Below are 18,189 nucleotides of genomic sequence, written 5' to 3' on the forward strand. Positions count from 1 at the left end.
CTTTCTTGACTGCTCTTGACTTTGTTCTCTTTGTCTTGTTAAGGATTTGCAAATTGAAGTCAGGAATTGGTATGTTCTCACATTCTATTGGTTCATCCTTAGGCACAATAGGTTCACTATGAATGTTCATGTAAGGATCCACCATCTTGATATCTTCAAATACCACAGAGGGTTTTGATGCTTGAGTGGATTCCTTGGGAAACTCATTCTCCAATTCCTTATCAACAATGTCCACTTTCCTTTTGGTTCTTTTAGCCAATTCCTTGATTCTTAGAGATTTCTTCTGTTCTTGTTGAACTTGTTTCTGTGGGTCTTGAGATTCAGTGATTCCATATGGCTGAGAAGGAATCTGTTGTGTTGGTTTCACAGCTTGTAGCTTGGCCAAGATAGCAGTTTTCTCTTTCTTTTGCTTAGCCTTTTTAGCATCTAGAATAGCTTGCTTCTTTTCTTGCTTCAATCTTGCCTTTTCTTCTCTCTTTGCCTGAGCAAATTGAGGATGTCCAGCTACCACACAGATTTCTTTCCCATTCCTGAAAACTTTAGCAATTCTTCTTTTTAAAGCTAAATCAACAGGATCCTTGTAGAAGGCAATTGACCTTGACAGAAGTTTCTTCTCATCAGGCTTAGGTGTCTCATACCCAGTATCCAAATGGTTCTTCAATGATGATTTTGGATAGTTCACCCTTGGTTTCAGAATTATTTCATCCTTTGGAGATTTGATGCAGGATGACTGTCCCCTTTCCAGATAGTTCATGCTCATCTCATTCACAGAAATCTGCTTGATTTGAGAGTGATGGATGGCTGACTTTTCTGGCTTCTTTACTAGCCCAAATTTCCTTTGTATATCCTCATCAATCTTCTCCCAGTTGATTGGTTTCAACTGCTTCATTTCAGCTGCTCTAATGTTGGCTGCTGCTGCATTTATCAGATCTATAATGTATGTAACTTGTGGCTTTGAGATAGTAATTGAAGGCATAATTACATTACTGATTTGAATTTGAAGCCTCTCCCCCTCACTTGGTCCTTTCTCCCCCTTTTTGTTATCATCAAGTTGAGCAGAGGAGGAGGTTTGAGCAGCAACCAGTTTTTGAAGTAAATCTGTCTGTTGGACTTGATGAAGATGAATGGCTGTTAAAGATGCTTCCATGGCTGACATTCTTGTATCCAAGGCATCTATCTTGGTTGGAAGATCAGAATTTTTCCTTAATTCCTCTTGATGTCAACCATTATAGCTTCTGGAATCTTAGAATCCATCTTTTCTGAAATGGCCTTCTTCATCTCCTCAATATCACCCTTGATGGTGTTTACATCCTTAGCATGTTGGAAGCCTTGAATTTGTTGAAGTTGCGGAGAGGCTAGATGTGCCTGAAGGAGCTTCTTGGTGCTGGCATTTGTAGTGGTTTGAAGAGCAGTATTTGTCTGATTGATTAGTTGGATCAGGGTTATCTTGAAGTAGTGCTCATCGCAGTGCTTTGAAAATGCCCATGATGGCATACCTGATCTTGAACTGGAACCTAATTCTCCCCCTATGTCCATTGCTTCATCTTCACTATCCCCACTTCCATCACCAAAGAAATCAGCTGAACCACCAGTCTCATAATCCACATCACCAGCTGTAGAGGGAAAAGCTGTGATGGCATCCTTAGCTCTTAGCATAGACTGTGTGGTATGCACCAGATTGAGCATCCTTTCTGCATTGTCATTGCCCTGTTCAGCTAGAAGTTGATAAGCTGGAACAGGGTGAGTAAATGCCTCAGCATCAAGGAAGGTGGAATCTATAACAGCTTGAGGTTGCTGAGATAGTCCCTCTCTGTCTACATCCTAGATATTCATTGACTCACTAGCAATGACATACATCCTTATAGCTCCAGTACTTGCATTTCTCTCGTTTTCTCTCTTTTGTTGCATCAGGGTCTCACCCTGGCTCCCCGCCCTCACACCCTCACCTTCACCATCTAAGGTGGGACTCCTCTCACTCTCTTTTTCCAGTCCTGAAGAAATGGACTGCATAGTTTCACTCATTTCCTCTCCTTTTTCCTGGGAGCAACCCAGACTCTCACTCAAAACACTTTTCTCTCTCAATCTAATAGTGACTGTACAACCACTAATTCTTCTACACTTGAAATAAATGAAGTTTGAGGTGGTGCAAAGACACTCGACGGATAAGGAATATCCATCGGGTTAGTGATTTTGCTAATCGACGGATAACTGCTGTTAAGCTTATCCGTCGGGATATAGTCACTACTCGACGGATGAGCAATATCCATCGAGAGAGTATAAATGAATGAACTTGGAATAGAAACTATTATGGACTCTGTGCTGATTGATGATATTTTGGGCACAGATGATTCAACAGTTCCTGAAGGAATTGGCAAGTGAGCCAACAAATCATCTAAAAGATGATGCTCACTTGCACTAGATTTTGGCTTCCCCAACAAAGTTAAAGAAGGGAAATCAGGAATTGATGTGTTTATCATATCCACATCCAGAGAGTTTGTGGGTGGGTTTGGTGTTTTAGGTGCTTCTATTACTAAAGATTTTGGTCGTGTCTCCACATTTATTGGAGCCACATCAAACTGAATTTGTGAAGGTGCAGTGACTGTGTCTTTAGCACCAGTTTGCACAGTGTGTGTACCCTGTGCATCCCCAAGGGTTTTAGATTTCTTCTTTCTGGCATAAGTTTGGGGTGAGCTTGTGTCCCTAAACCTCTTGACATGTGCTCTTGGTTGAGAGCTTTGTTCAATAGCTACATCCTTTTGGGAGGATGTAACTAGAAATGAGCTTTCATCCTTTTTAAGCACTACAGTTTGTTGGGAAACTGTAGTGTGGCTAGGCTGGGAACCACTCAACTCTCCATCCTTATCCTTAGGGTTTCTTTTATGTTCATCCCTTCCCTCACCTTCCTTACCCACCTGCACACTCCCCTCTTTGGTTTTGGTGGATTTTGCAACTGGCATCTTTTGAGAGATACCAGAGGGGGTTTTCTTTGATTTGGATTTAGAAATTTTTGCTGGTTTGGTAGCTTAGGTAGGCAACTGTTGGGTTATTGACACAGTTGTCATAGCTACACTGGAACTCAAAAAAACTTGTGAGGTTGGAATAGCAGGGATAGATGAACTTACCTCACTTACCTGAGGTGCTTCCATTGCAGGGAAATAGAACAGTGGCACCTTGTTAGGGCGAAATCACGCACTAATATTCACGCAAGTATACGCGTTCGCAAGTAATATAGAATACTTTCTAGTTCGTTCCCACAGAGACTCTGACTAAATTATTGTCTAATTAAACTCACTCACCAATGTATGATTACTTCTCAATGTTAAGACACTAACACTTAAAATTGTTGATTAAATATTAACTACAATTAACTACTTAATTAATCACTTAACTAACACTTCAATTTATCAATAATAAAACACTCATGAGATCACAACTTAATTATTACTTCCTTCAATAGCCATTGTTATTACCTTTAGCATGTGACAGTGATGATATTAATCGAATAACACGAAACTGATAAAAGCCAACTTTCATTGTACTAATACCATTCTACCAAGCATCCACAATTAAGATAGAAGTTGAATAGTCATCAATTATGTTGAGTTCCTATATGTCTACAGAAATTGACAACACAACAATTTAAGCACAAGTTATTCCTTTTGATTACATAGGGCAAATAAAACTGTTAGAGTTACCCACTAATCATATACAACGTACATGAACCTATGCTAGTATGGCAAGTTCTAAATCTCAAGATCCACCGTCGCTTCACAAGAGATTAACACCCTATCTTATATGTTCGCGACGCACATAAGACGACTACGCACAACCAATACTAGATATCATACAATCATCACACACTAAAGTATTAAACAATTAACTAAAGAATTCCATAATAAATCTGTTGCAACCCCATGATCATGATTAGCCCATAATAGCACTTATCGTCATCATGGGTTCATATGAAATCATGATAAACAAACACAAGAAAATAATAACTAAACTAATTATATTAAAACAGAGTACGTCACAAGAGTAAATAAGTTCAAAGTAAGAAAACTATCATCCAACGTTACAACGAAACAAGAATCACAAGAAGATATGCTTCCTCTTTGTTGCAGTGTGCTAAATCGGTCTTCTTCCTTATCTCCTTCGCTCCTTGCATAAAAACACGATCTTCTTCAATCCCCCCTTGTGAAAAACGTCTCAAATCTACTTATATAATAGTCCCATAAAACTCAGATTTCATAGAAGTGGAAACCAAACAGAAGTAGAAGTCCTGAAATAATATATCTTTTTTCCCGACCCTGCGCGGCCGCTCAGCATAGCTGAGTGGGTGCTAAGCTTGCTGCACGGCCGCTCAGCAATGCTGAGCGGGCGCTCAGACCTCTACTGGAAAAAATCTGATTTTGCTCCGTTTCTTCGCCGTAATCTGCCCATTTCTTTCCTTTCGCAATGGTGAACACATGCCAAGGCTTATTCTTGATGATTCCTCCCCCGAAATGCAACTAATACCCTGAAATGCATAAACACTAGAAAAACGCATCAAATACACAAAATACTTGATTTCAAGACACCAATTTAAGCCATTTTAAGACGTTCTAAGTGGTATAAAATGCCACTTATCACACCCTCAAACTTAAATCGATGCTTGTCCTCAAGCGTCACAGACTCAAAAACAAATAAAAAAACATGCATGAATGCAATCTATATGAAAATGCAGCGATCCCCCTTACTACGATTAACCAACCAAATTGCAACATCTCAACGAATGCAGTTACACAACTAAAGATCAATAAACTCATGCAAACGGACATACAGCCAGAAACGTGGTGTGTGCAAATGCTTAACAGATATGCTTCGGAACTAGACCAATTATTATGACTAGACTATCCTCAAGGCAATCCAATGATTATACAAAGAATAAAAAATTCTAGGCACAAAGTGATATACAACACTACAAGAATTCTGGAGCTTATTACGGAATCGTGCTTTTTATTCACAACTCAAATGCTTATTTGACCGTGCAATGAGTGAGGTCCACAAAAGACTTATACAATGGTATCCATGTAACGAGCGTTAGGTTAGCGGATCCCAGAATCTAAAAGCCTTAGGTCACTAGGCACAGAGTCCCCTAAGAACTTAATAACTCGAATACCAAAGAGCCCACTCTAGATCAATTATGCATAAACTAATTTTTTTTCCTTTTTTTTTCTTTTTTTTAGTAATAACTTCTGAGCAAGTGCGTTTCGCTCCATCTTGCTCAACCCTAGACTACTCGCACCATATGCGAGCCGGCTACTAGCCATTTGACGCCTAGCCACAACTAGCAACAAATTCCATTTTTTTTCTCCAAATTTTTTTTTTCTTTTTCATGCCTTTATCACTAAGAACCTATTATCGAATTCTAAGCATAATAAGTAGATTGACCTCGAAAACAACCAAATCCTAACAACAATCTAGCCCTTACGCATTCTCTAAGACTTAGTGGAATTACAAGTGTTTCTAGCATGCATATCAACCTACACGACTTAATATCACTTTAATGCTATCACTACACTCGCATCAATATCACAATTCAGTCGATAAATCATTACAAAAGGGATCATGGTAAATGCATGAGCTACATGACATACATAACAAAAAAGAAACTATATGGCATAAATTATGCAACTATATGAACTAAACTATCATGAATATGCAGCTATATGATACACACACAATATTCCTTGACTACCACCCCCAAACTTAAAATCTTCACTGTCCTCAGTGAAGGTAGTAGAAAGGAACACAGGGTATACCTACTCGGAGTCATCATCATCACCCTCAGTGGGTGGAGTATCAGGCGGCGGGTATGCAGAGTCCTCACCAAAAACTGGCCACTGGCTATTAGCTCCAAGGCCCCGAAAAGCAGTCCCTAACGCAAGGGTGAGCTCCTGAGCAAACCTGCTCTGCGTCTCATACATGGCATCCATCCGCCGTGAAAGCCTCCTATACTGAGCATCAGCCAACCCAGCACCCTCCGGAGCTCTCGAAGAACCAGCCTCATCACGCCCTGGCCTAGCCATAGTAGCACCTCGTGCTGGACGCCCTCCTGGAAGATGATAACCCAGTCCATGCTCCTCAGGCTCACCACCGGTCCACTCCTGCATCCCATTCAGAGTGCCAGAATCAATCGGAGCTGCCGGCAACTGTAACTGCTCATGAGCCGGCCAGTTCACTCCCACTGCTTGGCATAGCTTCGTAACCGTGGATGCATAAGGGATGTTCATATGCTTCGCCCCCCTCAAAAACTTCAGAATTCCTTGGTAGATGAACTCACCAAGGTCCACATAGTACTCCTCATTCAGAATTCCCCACAACAACCGTGCTCTCTCAACTGTGACCTCGTGTGCATGCGAAAAAGGCAAAATATTAGCACAAATAAATGCATTCCATGCACGGGCATACCTGTTCATGGCGATCGCCGGAAAGTGACGATACTCATTAGTGCCGGTCCTGAAGGTCCAAACCGTGCCCGGTCGACAGAGAGTCGTACAAATCAAATCCAAGTCAAAGTCCTCAGCAGTCTTTTCATTCCGGTTCTCCTCCTCGGGCTTCCTCTCTCGTTGTCCAATCACACGGCGAATCGCCGCAGGGTGATAATCAACTGTCAGCCCTCGGACCACAGAAAACCCATTCTTTTCGGCCTTCGCGTTCGCATAGAACTCGCGAACCACACTCATCGGCACTGCTTCGGGCGACTCGCAGAAAGCTATCCACCCCTTCTCTGCAATCATGGGCAGCAACTCACCATCCCTCCCAGATGGTAAAAACCCTCTCTCCTTGAAAATCGGCTTCCCCAAAAGCCTAGTGTACTCCTTCTCCGCAGCTCTGTCAGTTAACCGAGGCCTTGCAGCAGTACCCCTCGATGAATCAGCAGTAGGAACAGTGCTGCTGCTGTCAATAGTGCGTGCTCTCTTGGGTGCCATTGATTCATGAAAAAAAATATGTAAGAACTGAGTTTTGGTGTTTGGGAGAGAGTTTAAGTGTAGGAATTTTATGGGAGATATGTAGGATAGGTGTATGTATATATAGGGTGTGGATTAGATTAGGGTTTGGGACTTAAGGGTTAAAATGATGGGGTAGTTGGAACAAATCGTGGGTTTATGGGCTACAACTGTTTTTTTTTCTGAACTGTAAAAAAAATTCTGGTACTCGACCCCTGAGCGGTCGCTCAGCAAAGCTAAGCGGGCGCTCAGCTTGCTGCGCGGTCACTCAGCAAAGCTGAGCGGGCGCTCAGCTTGCTGCGCGGTCGCTCAGCAAAGCTGAGCGGGCGCTCAGCTTGCTGAGCGGTCGCTCAGCAATGCTGAGCGGGCGCTCAGGGGGTCACTGGAAAAAAAAAATTCCAGCCCCTGTTTTCTGATTTTTTTTGTGTTTTTGGATAGGTTATTAACTTCTAAGGGTTCCTGTAACAACAAATCATGGGTTGCCTCCCACCAGCGCTTCTTTTTCGTCATTAGCTTGACGTTTTGTACCCTTCTCAAGTAGTCAACAAAATGGCACTAACCACTTCTCGGTTTCCCATGTCCCCATGGTAGTGCTTCAACCGCTGACCGTTAACCTTGAATGCTTGGTCCGGATCATTCTCAAAAATTTCCACCGCTCCATGTGGAAACACAGTTTTGACAATAAAAGGTCCAGACCGCCTTGATTTCAACTTCCCAGGAAAAAGTCAGAGCCGAGAGTTGAATAAGAGAACTTGTTGCCCTGGCACAAATAACTTAGGATGTAGCTTCCTATCGTGCCACCTCTTCACCTTTTCCTTATACATTTTGTTATTCTCGTACGCTTGAAGTCGAAATTCATCAAGTTCATTAAGCTGAAGCATTCTTTTCTTACCAGCTGCATCTAAATCCAGGTTCAACTTCTTCAATGCCCAGTAAGCCTTATGCTCAAGCTCCGCAGGTAGATGACATCCCTTACCGTACACCAACTGAAACGGTGACATACCAAGTGGAGTTTTGTATGCTGTTCTGTAATCCCAAACAGCTTCATCGAGCTTTAAAGACCAATCCTTCCTTGACATCAAACAACCTTCTCTAGAATGCGCTTTATCTCTCTGTTAGACACTTCCGCTTGACCATTTGTTTGCGGATGATAGGCAGTAGCTACTCGATAATTCACATTATAACGCTGCATCATAGAAGTGAACTTACGGTTGCAGAAATGCGATCCTTCATCACTTATGATTACCCGAGGTGTTCCAAACCTTGTGAAAATTTGCTTATGAAGAAAATTTAGCACTGCCTTTGCATCATTTGTCGGTAAAGCTTTAACTTCTACCCATTTTGAGACATAATCGACTGCCAGCAAGATGTATTGATTATTGCAAGACGAGATAAAAGGCCCCATGAAATCGATTCCCCAAACATCAAAGACCTCGACTTCAAGCATCACATTTAATGGCATCTCATTCTTCTTTGTCAAATTTCCCACTCTTTGGCAACGATCACACCTTAAAACAAACTGATGAGCATCCTTGAACAAAGTAGGCCAAAAAAAACCTGCTTGCAGAATACGAGCTGCCGTCTTCTCACCACCATAGTGTCCACCATAAATCGTGGAATGGCAGTCTCGTAATATCCCCTCCGTCTCACAGAACGGGATACATCTCCTGATGATCTGGTCAGCTCCCTGCCTAAACAAATATGGTTCATCCCACATATACCACTTCACCTCATGCAGAAACTTCTTCTTTTGAGCGGATGTTAAATTAGGAGGCATTACATTGCTGACGAGATAGTTTACAATATCTGCAAACCATGGTTCTTCCTCCTGAACTGTGAACAACTGCTCATCCGGAAAAGATTCATTGATTAACATCCTATCTTGTGAAGTAGAATCGTGATTCTCCAACCTAGAGAGATGGTCAGCTACTTGATTCTCAGTACCTTTCCTATCCTTGATCTCTAACTCAAATTCCTGAAGTAAAAGCACCCAACGAATGAGTCTCGGCTTCGAATCCTTCTTGGAAACTAGATAGCGAATAGCCGCATGATCAGTGAATACTGTTACTTTCGTACCAAGTAGATAAGATCGAAATTTCTCGAAACCAAAGACTATAGCTAAAAGCTCCTTCTCAGTAGTGGTGTAGTTCAATTGGGCCCCATTTAAAGTCTTACTTGCATAGTAGACCACATGGAAGAGATTTTTCTTGCGCTGTCCCAGAACTGCACCTACCGCATAATCACTCGCATCACACATCATCTCAAACGGTTCTGTCCAATCTGGTGCTGTAATAACTGGTGCAGTGATCAAACTCTTCTTGAGAGTCTCGAATGCTACCAAACATTCATCATCAAATTTGAAAAGCACATCTTTCTCAAGCAAATTGCACAACGGCTTAGATATCTTTGAAAAGTCCTTGATGAATCGCCGATAAAAACCCGCATGACCGAGAAAACTACGGATTCCTTTCACAGAATTAGGTGGGGGAAGATTTTCAATGACTCCCACCTTGGCCTTGTCCACCTCCAGACCCTTGTTAGAGACCTTATGCCCAAGAATAATGTCTTCACGCGCCATAAAATGACATTTCTCCCAATTGAGCACCAAATTAGTTTCCACGCATCTTTTGAGTACGGCGCGCAGATTATTCAAACATTCATCATATGAATGTCCAAAGACGGAGAAGTCGTCCATGAACACTTCGACATTATTTCCAATCATGTCAGAGAATATAGCCATCATACATCTCTGAAAAGTGGTCGGGGCGCCACATAACCCAAACGAAATTCTGCGAAAAGCAAATGTGCCAAATGGACAAGTGAAGGTAGTCTTTTCCTGATCCTCTGGTGCAATACAAATCTGATTATACCCTGAATAACCATCCAGAAGACAAAAATACTCATGACCCACCAACCTGTCAAGCATCTGATCAATAAATGGAAGAGGGAAGTGATCCTTCCTTGTGGCTTTGTTCAATTTTCTATAATCCATGCATACTCTCCATCCTGTAACTGTTCGAGTGGGGATGAGCTCATTCTTTTCATTTGCGACCACAGTGATACCTCCTTTCTTAGGTACACATTGTACGGGGCTCACCCACGAGCTGTCAGAAATAGGATAAATGATGCCTGCATCTAGCCATTTCAGAATTTCTTTCTTCACCACCTCCTTCATGATAGGATTCAGTCTTCGCTGTTGTTCCACAGTTGGCTTACTACCTTCCTCTAGCAGAATTTTATGCATACAATATGAAGGACTTATCCCCTTGATGTCTGCTATGGTCCATCCAATAGCCGATTTGAGTTCTCTCAAAATCTTTAAGAGCTTGTCTTCCTCACTACCTGAAAGGTCAGATGAAATAATAACAGGTAACGTAGATGAATTACCTAAAAAAGCATACCTCAAGTGTTCAGGTAATGGCTTGAGCTCCAAGGTAGGTGCTTCCTCTATTGATGGTTTGAGCTTTCCTTCAGCATTCTTAAGGTCAGAAGTACCAAGAGATTCAAACGGTATGTCCAGCTTTCGCTTCTAGGGAGAAGTGTTCAGATATTGTAATTGCTCGTTGCCATCTTCATCATCGCTGTCAAAATCCCCCACTAAGGCCTTTTCCAATGCATCAGACATTAGCATGCGATCGAGTTCCGAAGTAACCGCAGAATCAATCACATCCACTTTTAAGCACTCCTCATCTTCTGTAGGGAATTTCATTGCCTTGAATACGTTGAAGGTCACATCCTGATCTTGTACCCGCATAGTAAGTTCACCTTTTTGCATATCTATCAAGGTACGGCCAGTAGCCAAGAAAGGCCTTCCCAAGATTATGGAAATCTTCTTATCTTCCTCAAAATCCAGAATAACAAAATCTGCAGGAAAGAAGAGCTTATCCACCTTGATGAGCACATCCTCCACTATGCCCCTTGGGTAAGTAATGGAACGATCAGCCAATAGTAGCGACATGTATGTGGGTTTTGGATCAGGCAGATCCAGCTTTTTAAAGATCGACAACGGCATCAGATTAATGCTTGCTCCCAAATCACAAAGGCACTTGTCAAAAGTCAGATTGCCAATGGTGCAAGGTATGGTGAAGCTTCCTGGATCTTTCAGTTTTGGTGGTAACTTTTGCTGCAGAACAGCGCTGCATTCTTCCGTGAGAGCAACGGTTTCAAGGTCATCCAGTTTCACCTTCCTTGAAAGAATAGTCTTCATAAACTTCGCATAACTAGGCATTTGCTCCAGAACCTCAGCGAAAGGTATATTGATGTGAAGTTTCTTGAACACCTCCAGAAACTTCCCGAACTGTCTATCCAGCTTTTGTTGCTGCAATCTCTTAGGAAAAGGTGGTGGAGGATAGAGCTGTTTCTCCTCTGTATTAGCCTCAGGCAGAGTGTGTTCAACAGTAGTCTTCCTTGGTTCCGCCGCTTTCTCCTTTTGCTTAGATTCTTCATCTCTAATTTCAGCTTCTCCTTCTTTTGCCTTTTCAGCATCAGCAACTTTTCCAGACCTTAAGGTAATAGCCTTGACTTGCTCTTTAGCTTCCTTCCTGCCTGGTACTTCCGTGTCACTGGAAAGGGTGCCAGGTTGACGATTGAGCACTGCATTGGCTAATTGACCGATTTGATTTTCCAAGGTCTTGATAGAAACCGCCTGACTCTTGCATAACAGCTTAAGTTCCTCAAAATCAGCACTAGTAGGTGCAGCTGTACTTCCCTGTTGAGGATATGATTGCCTTGTAGCATACTGCTGTGGTTGCTGGAATCCAGGTGGGTTAAACTGTTTACTCACTCCTTGCTGATATGGTGGCTGAATAGCATTCTGATTATTTCCCCAGCTGAAATTTGGATGATTTCTGTTGTTAGGATGATAGGTTACTGGCACAGGCTGCTGTTGTCGCTGATAGTTATTCACATACTGAACAGATTCGTTGACAAGAGAACACTGATCCGTAGCATGAGAACCTGCACAAAGCTCACAAACCATAGCTATTTGATTAACTCCATATGTAGCCAGAGAATCAACCTTCATTGATAGCGCTTGGAGCTGGGCTGCAATAGCGGTGGCTGCATCAACTTCCAGAATACCTGCTACCTTGCCTGACGTCATTCTCTGAGTTGGGTTTTGATGCTCATTTACAGTCATCGTCTCTATAAGATTATACGCCTCAGTATAGCTTTTAGCCCATAAGGCGCCTCCAGCTGCTGCATCAAGCATGGGCCGAGATTGGGCCCCCAAACCATTATAGAAACCAGTGATCACCATCCAATCCGGCATTCCATGATGTGGACATTTTCTCAACATTTCCTTGTAGCGTTCCCAAGCCTCGCACATAGATTCTGTAGGTTGCTGCACAAACTGAGTAAGAGCACTCCTCATAGCAGCAGTCTTTGCCATCGGATAAAACTTCACCAGAAACTTTTGCGCAAGATCTTGCCACGTAGTGATGGACCCAGCTGGTTCAGAATGTAACCAGTCTTTAGCCTTGTCCCTCAGTGAGAATGGGAAAAGCCTCAACTTGATAGCCTCATCAGTCACGCCATTGTACTTAAAAGTGCTGCAGATCTCGACAAAATTCCGTATGTGCATGTTGGGGTCTTCAGTTGCCACTCCTCCAAAAGAAACAGAATTTTGCGCCATCTGAATAGTGCCCGGCTTGATTTCAAAGGTGTTAGCTTGAATAGCCGGATGAAGGATGCTTGACTGAATGTCATCAATTTTAGGCCGAGAAAAATCCATAAGAGCTGGATCAGCTTGAACAATACGATCTCCCATGTTTACTGGTTCTTTCTGCTCAGTTCCTGAATCCGAATCCTCAAAATCTAACTTCTCCGGAATATCAAGAACTTCGTCTGTCTCCTCAGCTGTATCTAAAGTCCTCTTGCGAGAACGAGAACGAGTTTGCATAAACGCTTGCTAAAGTACCTGAAACACAACCGAAAATCTTAATTAACTACTACGTCCTAATCACTGAGTCCTAATGACCAATGATGGTAAGTACATAAACTAAACAAATACGCCGAGTCCCCAGCAGCGGCGCCAAAAACTTGTTAGGGCGAAATCACGCACTAATATTCACGCAAGTATACGCGTTCGCAAGTAATATAGAATACTTTCTAGTTCGTTCCCACAGAGACTCCGACTAAATTATTGTCTAATTAAACTCACTCACCAATGTATGATTACTTCTCAATGTTAAGACACTAACACTTAAAATTGTTGATTAAATATTAACTACAATTAACTACTTAATTAATCACTTAACTAACACTTCAATTTATCAATAATAAAACCCTCATGAGATCACAATTTCATTATTACTTCCTTCAATAGTCATTGTTATTACCTTTAGCATGTGACAGTGATGATATTAATCGAATAACACGAAACTGATAAAAGCCAACTTTCATTGTACTAATACCATTCTACCAAGCATCCACAATTAAGATAGAAGTTGAATAGTCATCAATTATGTTGAGTTCCTATATGTCTACGGAAATTGACAACACAACGATTTAAGCACAAGTTATTCATTTTGATTACATAGGGCAAATAAAACTGTTAGAGTTACCCACTAATCATATACAACGTACATGAACCTATGCTAGTATGGCAAGTTCTAAATCTCAAGATCCACCGTCGCTTCACAAGAGATTAACACCCTATCTTATATGTTCGCGACGCACATAAGATGACTACGCACAACCAATACTAGATATCATACAATCATCACACACTAAAGTATTAAACAATTAACTAAAGAATTCCATAATAAATCCGTTGCAACCCCATGATCATGATTAGCCCATAATAGCACTTATCGTCATCATGGGTTCATATAAAATTATGATAAACAAACACAAGAAAATAATAACTAAACTAATTATATTAAAACAGAGTACGTCACAAGAGTAAATAAGTTCAAAGCAAGAAAACTATCATCCAACGTTACAACGAAACAAGAATCACAAGAAGATATGCTTCCTCTTCGTTGCAGTATGCTAAATCGGTCTTCTTCCTTATCTCTTTCGCTCCTTGCGTAAAAACACGATCTTCTTCAATCCCTCCTTGTGAAAAACGTCTCAAATCTACTTATATAATAGTCCCATAAAACTCAGATTACATAGAAGTGGAAACCAAACAGAAGTAGAAGTCCTTAAATAATATATCTTTTTTCCCGACCCTGCGCGGCCGCTCAGCATAGCTGAGCGGGCGCTCAGCTTGCTGCACGGCCGCTCAGCAATGCTGAGCGGGCGCTCAGACCTCTACTGGAAAAAATCTGATTTTGCTCCGTTTCTTCACCGTAATCTGCCCTTTCTTTCCTTTCGCAATGGTGAACACATGCCAAGGCTTATTCTTGATGATTCCTCCCCCGAAATGCAACTAATACCCTGAAATGCATAAACACTAGAAAAACGCATCAAATACACAAAATACTTGATTTCAAGACACCAATTTAAGCCATTTTAAGACGTTCTAAGTGGTATAAAATGCCACTTATCACACCTCCTTGTGATGACTGGCCCTGTTCAAATCTGCAATGATCCTCCTCTCTTGAACCCAACAATCTAATTTGTTGTTAGGGTTCTCAAGCACAACTCCCTCAGAGAGGTGGTTAGCTAACATCATAAAGAATCTAGCATAATACACATTCTTACATCTCTTATTTAATTCTCCTAGTTTGAATCCCAACTCAAATAAAACAAGGTCACTAAACTTATAGAACCTATCTGTAACTAGCATGTAGAGCATGTTAAGCACCGAGATATTGACTGAATCAAAATTACTGATTTTACCTGAAAAGACCTTTGTCACTACATCACACATAAAACTCCATTATTTCCTAAGACCCAATCTCCTAATGTCACTTAACTTAGAAGTAGAAAGAGCATAGTTCATGGAATTAAGCATATTGATTATGTCAGTGTCAGTGTGTGGTGAGGTCACTGTATTATCAGGAATCTTGAAACATGCTTTTATAACATCACTAGTGATACAGAATTCCTTACCTTTATTGGTGAGTCTGATTGTCTTATCTGTTGAGTTGTATCTAGCAGTGGTCCACATCTCTTCAACAACTTCACAAAAGAGCGTGGGTGATTCCAGCATGGCATAGCTAAGCTTGCAATTCTTCACAAAGTCCATCATCTTGTGATAGTCACCAGATTGCTGAATCTCCTTGTTTACTAGTGCAGTGAAATTGTTCTTCTCATAAATAAACCCAGTTTGAGACATAATCTTGACAACGGGCGCCATTGTTAGAGAATAAGAGCTTGAAGAGAGAGAGTAAGTGCTTTGAAAGAGAAAGAAATTGGAGCAGTTGATTTGAGAATGATAAAAGAAAAGCAATAAAAATGAAATAAGCTTTTATACTATCTCAAAAATAACTATTAAAAATAATAAATTAAAATAAAGTAACCAATGAAAATTGCCTATAATAGCCGTTTAAAAATAAATTGTAAAAATTCCACCCATTATCCGTCGTGTTATGCTTACAAACTGTAAGTATACTCGATGGATAATGTTCAGGGAATTAACGGTTAAGATTAAGACAATTCAACGGATGAGTATAAACTGTTATCCGTCGAGTCATAAAATATTTCAAAAAAATAATTGATTTTTATTAGCAAATTGTATACCGACGGATGATCAAACTCGATGGATAAAGATCATCCGTCGAGATGTAAATTTTGACTTAGCCAAAATTTCATCCAAGACTGAAAAATCAATTAAATTTCTGGCTGCATTACAACTTGCAAATTATCTCATAAAGATTTAAGAATAATTGAGCATACCTAATTCACTTACCAACCTTGAAAAGGTGGATTCATCCAATGGTTTGGTAAAAATATCTGCAAGCTGCTTCTCACTTGGAACAAAATGTAGTTCCTTAGTACCATTCATTACATGTTCCATTATGAAGTGGTACTTGATGTCTATGTGCTTTGTCCTTGAATGTTGTACTGGATTTTCAGTGATGGCAATTGCACTTGTGTTATTACAGAAAATAGGAATCCTTTTAACTTGCAGACCATAATCTAGCAATTGATTTTTCATCCATAAAATTTATGCACAGCAACTGCCAGCAGCAATGTATTCAGCTGTAGAAGTAGAAACTGAATTTTGCTTTTTACTGAACCAGGACACAAGCTTGTTTCCTAGAAATTGACAGGTTCATTTTGTACTTTTTCTATCAATTCTACAACCTGCATAATCTGCATCTGAATAACCAGTTAGATCAAAACCAGAATCTCCATGGTACCAAATGCCAAGTTTTGGTGTTCCCTTGAGATATCTGAAAATTCTCTTAATAGCTACTAAGTGAGATTCTCTAGGATCAGCCTGAAATCTAGCATATAAACATATAGCAAATAGTATATCTGGTCTACTAGCTATTAAGTACAGAAATGAGCCAACCATGCCCCTATAACTTGAAATATCCACAGACTTTTCGGTAGTGTTTAATTCAAGTTTAGTTGCAGTGGCCATGGGAGTTTTTGCAGATGTGCAATCCATTAGATCAAACTTCTTTAAAAGATTAAAAATATATTTAGTTTGACTAATAAATATTCCATCACTAACTTTCTTAACTTGCAAACCAAGAAAGTAAGTTAGTTCTCCCATCATACTCATTTCATACTTACTTTGCATCAATTTGGCAAACTTTTTGCAAAGTTTCTCATCTGTAGAGCCAAAAATAATGTCATCTACATAAATTTGAACAAGTATACTAGAGCCATTAACATTTCTAAAGAATAAAGTTTTATCTACAGTACCTCTTTTGAAATGATTTTCTAAAAGGAACTTTGATAAGGTGTCATACCAGGCTCTAGGTGCTTGCTTCAATCCATAAAGTGCTTTCAAAAGATAATAGACATGTTCTAGAAAATTTGGATCTTCAAAACCGGGAGGTTGACTGACATAGACTTCCTCCTCCAAATCTCCATTCAGAAAGGCACTCAAGTCTTACAACAGAAGCAAATGTTTCATCAAAATATATTCCTTCTTGTTGACAATAACCCTTAGCAACCAATCTGGCTTTGTTCCTGACTATTATGCCATTCTCATCCATCTTGTTTCTGAATACCCATTTAGTGTATATTGGAATCTTTCCTTTAGGCTTGGGCACCAGCTTCCATACATTATTCCTTTCAAATTGGTTTAGCTCCTCCTGCATAGCTAAAATCCAATCAGGACCCAACAAAGCTTCTTCTACCTTCTTTGGTTCTTCCTTGAAAAGAAAGCTGTTGTATAGACATTCTTCTTGAGTTGCTCTCCTGGTTTGAACTCTAGAAGAAACATCACCAATTATGAGCTCAAATGGGTGATCTTTTGACCATTTCCTTTGTTGAGGTAGATTAGCTCTAGATGAAGAGGCATCATTGTTGTCTTGATGTGTGATTGAGTTTTGATTGTTAGAAACTCCCCCTGAGTTTGTGGATCTTTGATTTGAGAAAGGGGAACTTTCTATAGGTGATCTATTCTGATTTCCAGCTTCTCTTGATAACCCGACGGATGATGAATTTAGAGTACCGACGGATGAAGCTGGTTATCTCCCGACGGATGAAGCATTATGCAACTCGACAGATGTTGAGTTTTGTGCTTCATTGGTAGTGGATTTTTCTGCATTATCCTTTGATACTGTTTTGGATCACTTTCATCATCACTGTCATCACTAACCATCTCCATATTGTTAAATTTTAGGCTCTCATGGTAGTCTCCATCTTGCAGTCCTTCAATCTTTTTATCATCAAACACAACATGTATTGATTCCACAACAATGTTGGTTCTTAGATTGTAGACTCTATATGCTTTACCAACAGCATATCCAAAAAAAATTGCTTCATCTGCTTTAACATCAAACTTCCCATTTTGATCAGTTTGATTTCTCAGAATATAGCATTTGCAGCCAAAGACATGAAGAAAATTTAGAGTTGGCTTCTTGTTCTTGAACAATTGATAGGGACTCATGCATCTTGCTTGATTAACCAGGGAAATATTATGAGTGTAGCATGCAGTATTTACAGCTTCAGCCCAGAAATATGTTGGCAGTTTAGATTCTTCAAGCATTGTCTTGGCAGCTTCAATAAGTGATCTATTCTTCCTTTCCACTACTCCATTCTGTTGTGGAGTTCTTGCTGCTGAAAACTCATGCAGAATCTCATTTTCCTCACAAAATGCTCTCATGACAGAATTCTTGAACTCAGT

At 40.4% G+C, this 18,189-nt stretch overlaps 1 non-coding gene across 1 annotated transcript; it reads left to right on the plus strand.

The window, feature by feature from the left end:
- The first annotated feature begins 12,256 nt into the window (after positions 1-12,256).
- LOC141687789 (small nucleolar RNA R71) lies at positions 12,257-12,363 on the plus strand. Its single transcript, XR_012561271.1, has one exon. It is a non-coding gene; the product is annotated as a small nucleolar RNA R71 (small nucleolar RNA).
- Positions 12,364-18,189: the final 5,826 nt, after the last annotated feature.

This window comes from Apium graveolens, chromosome 9 (assembly GCF_009905375.1).
Source record: "Apium graveolens cultivar Ventura chromosome 9, ASM990537v1, whole genome shotgun sequence".
Taxonomy (NCBI): domain Eukaryota; kingdom Viridiplantae; phylum Streptophyta; class Magnoliopsida; order Apiales; family Apiaceae; genus Apium; species Apium graveolens.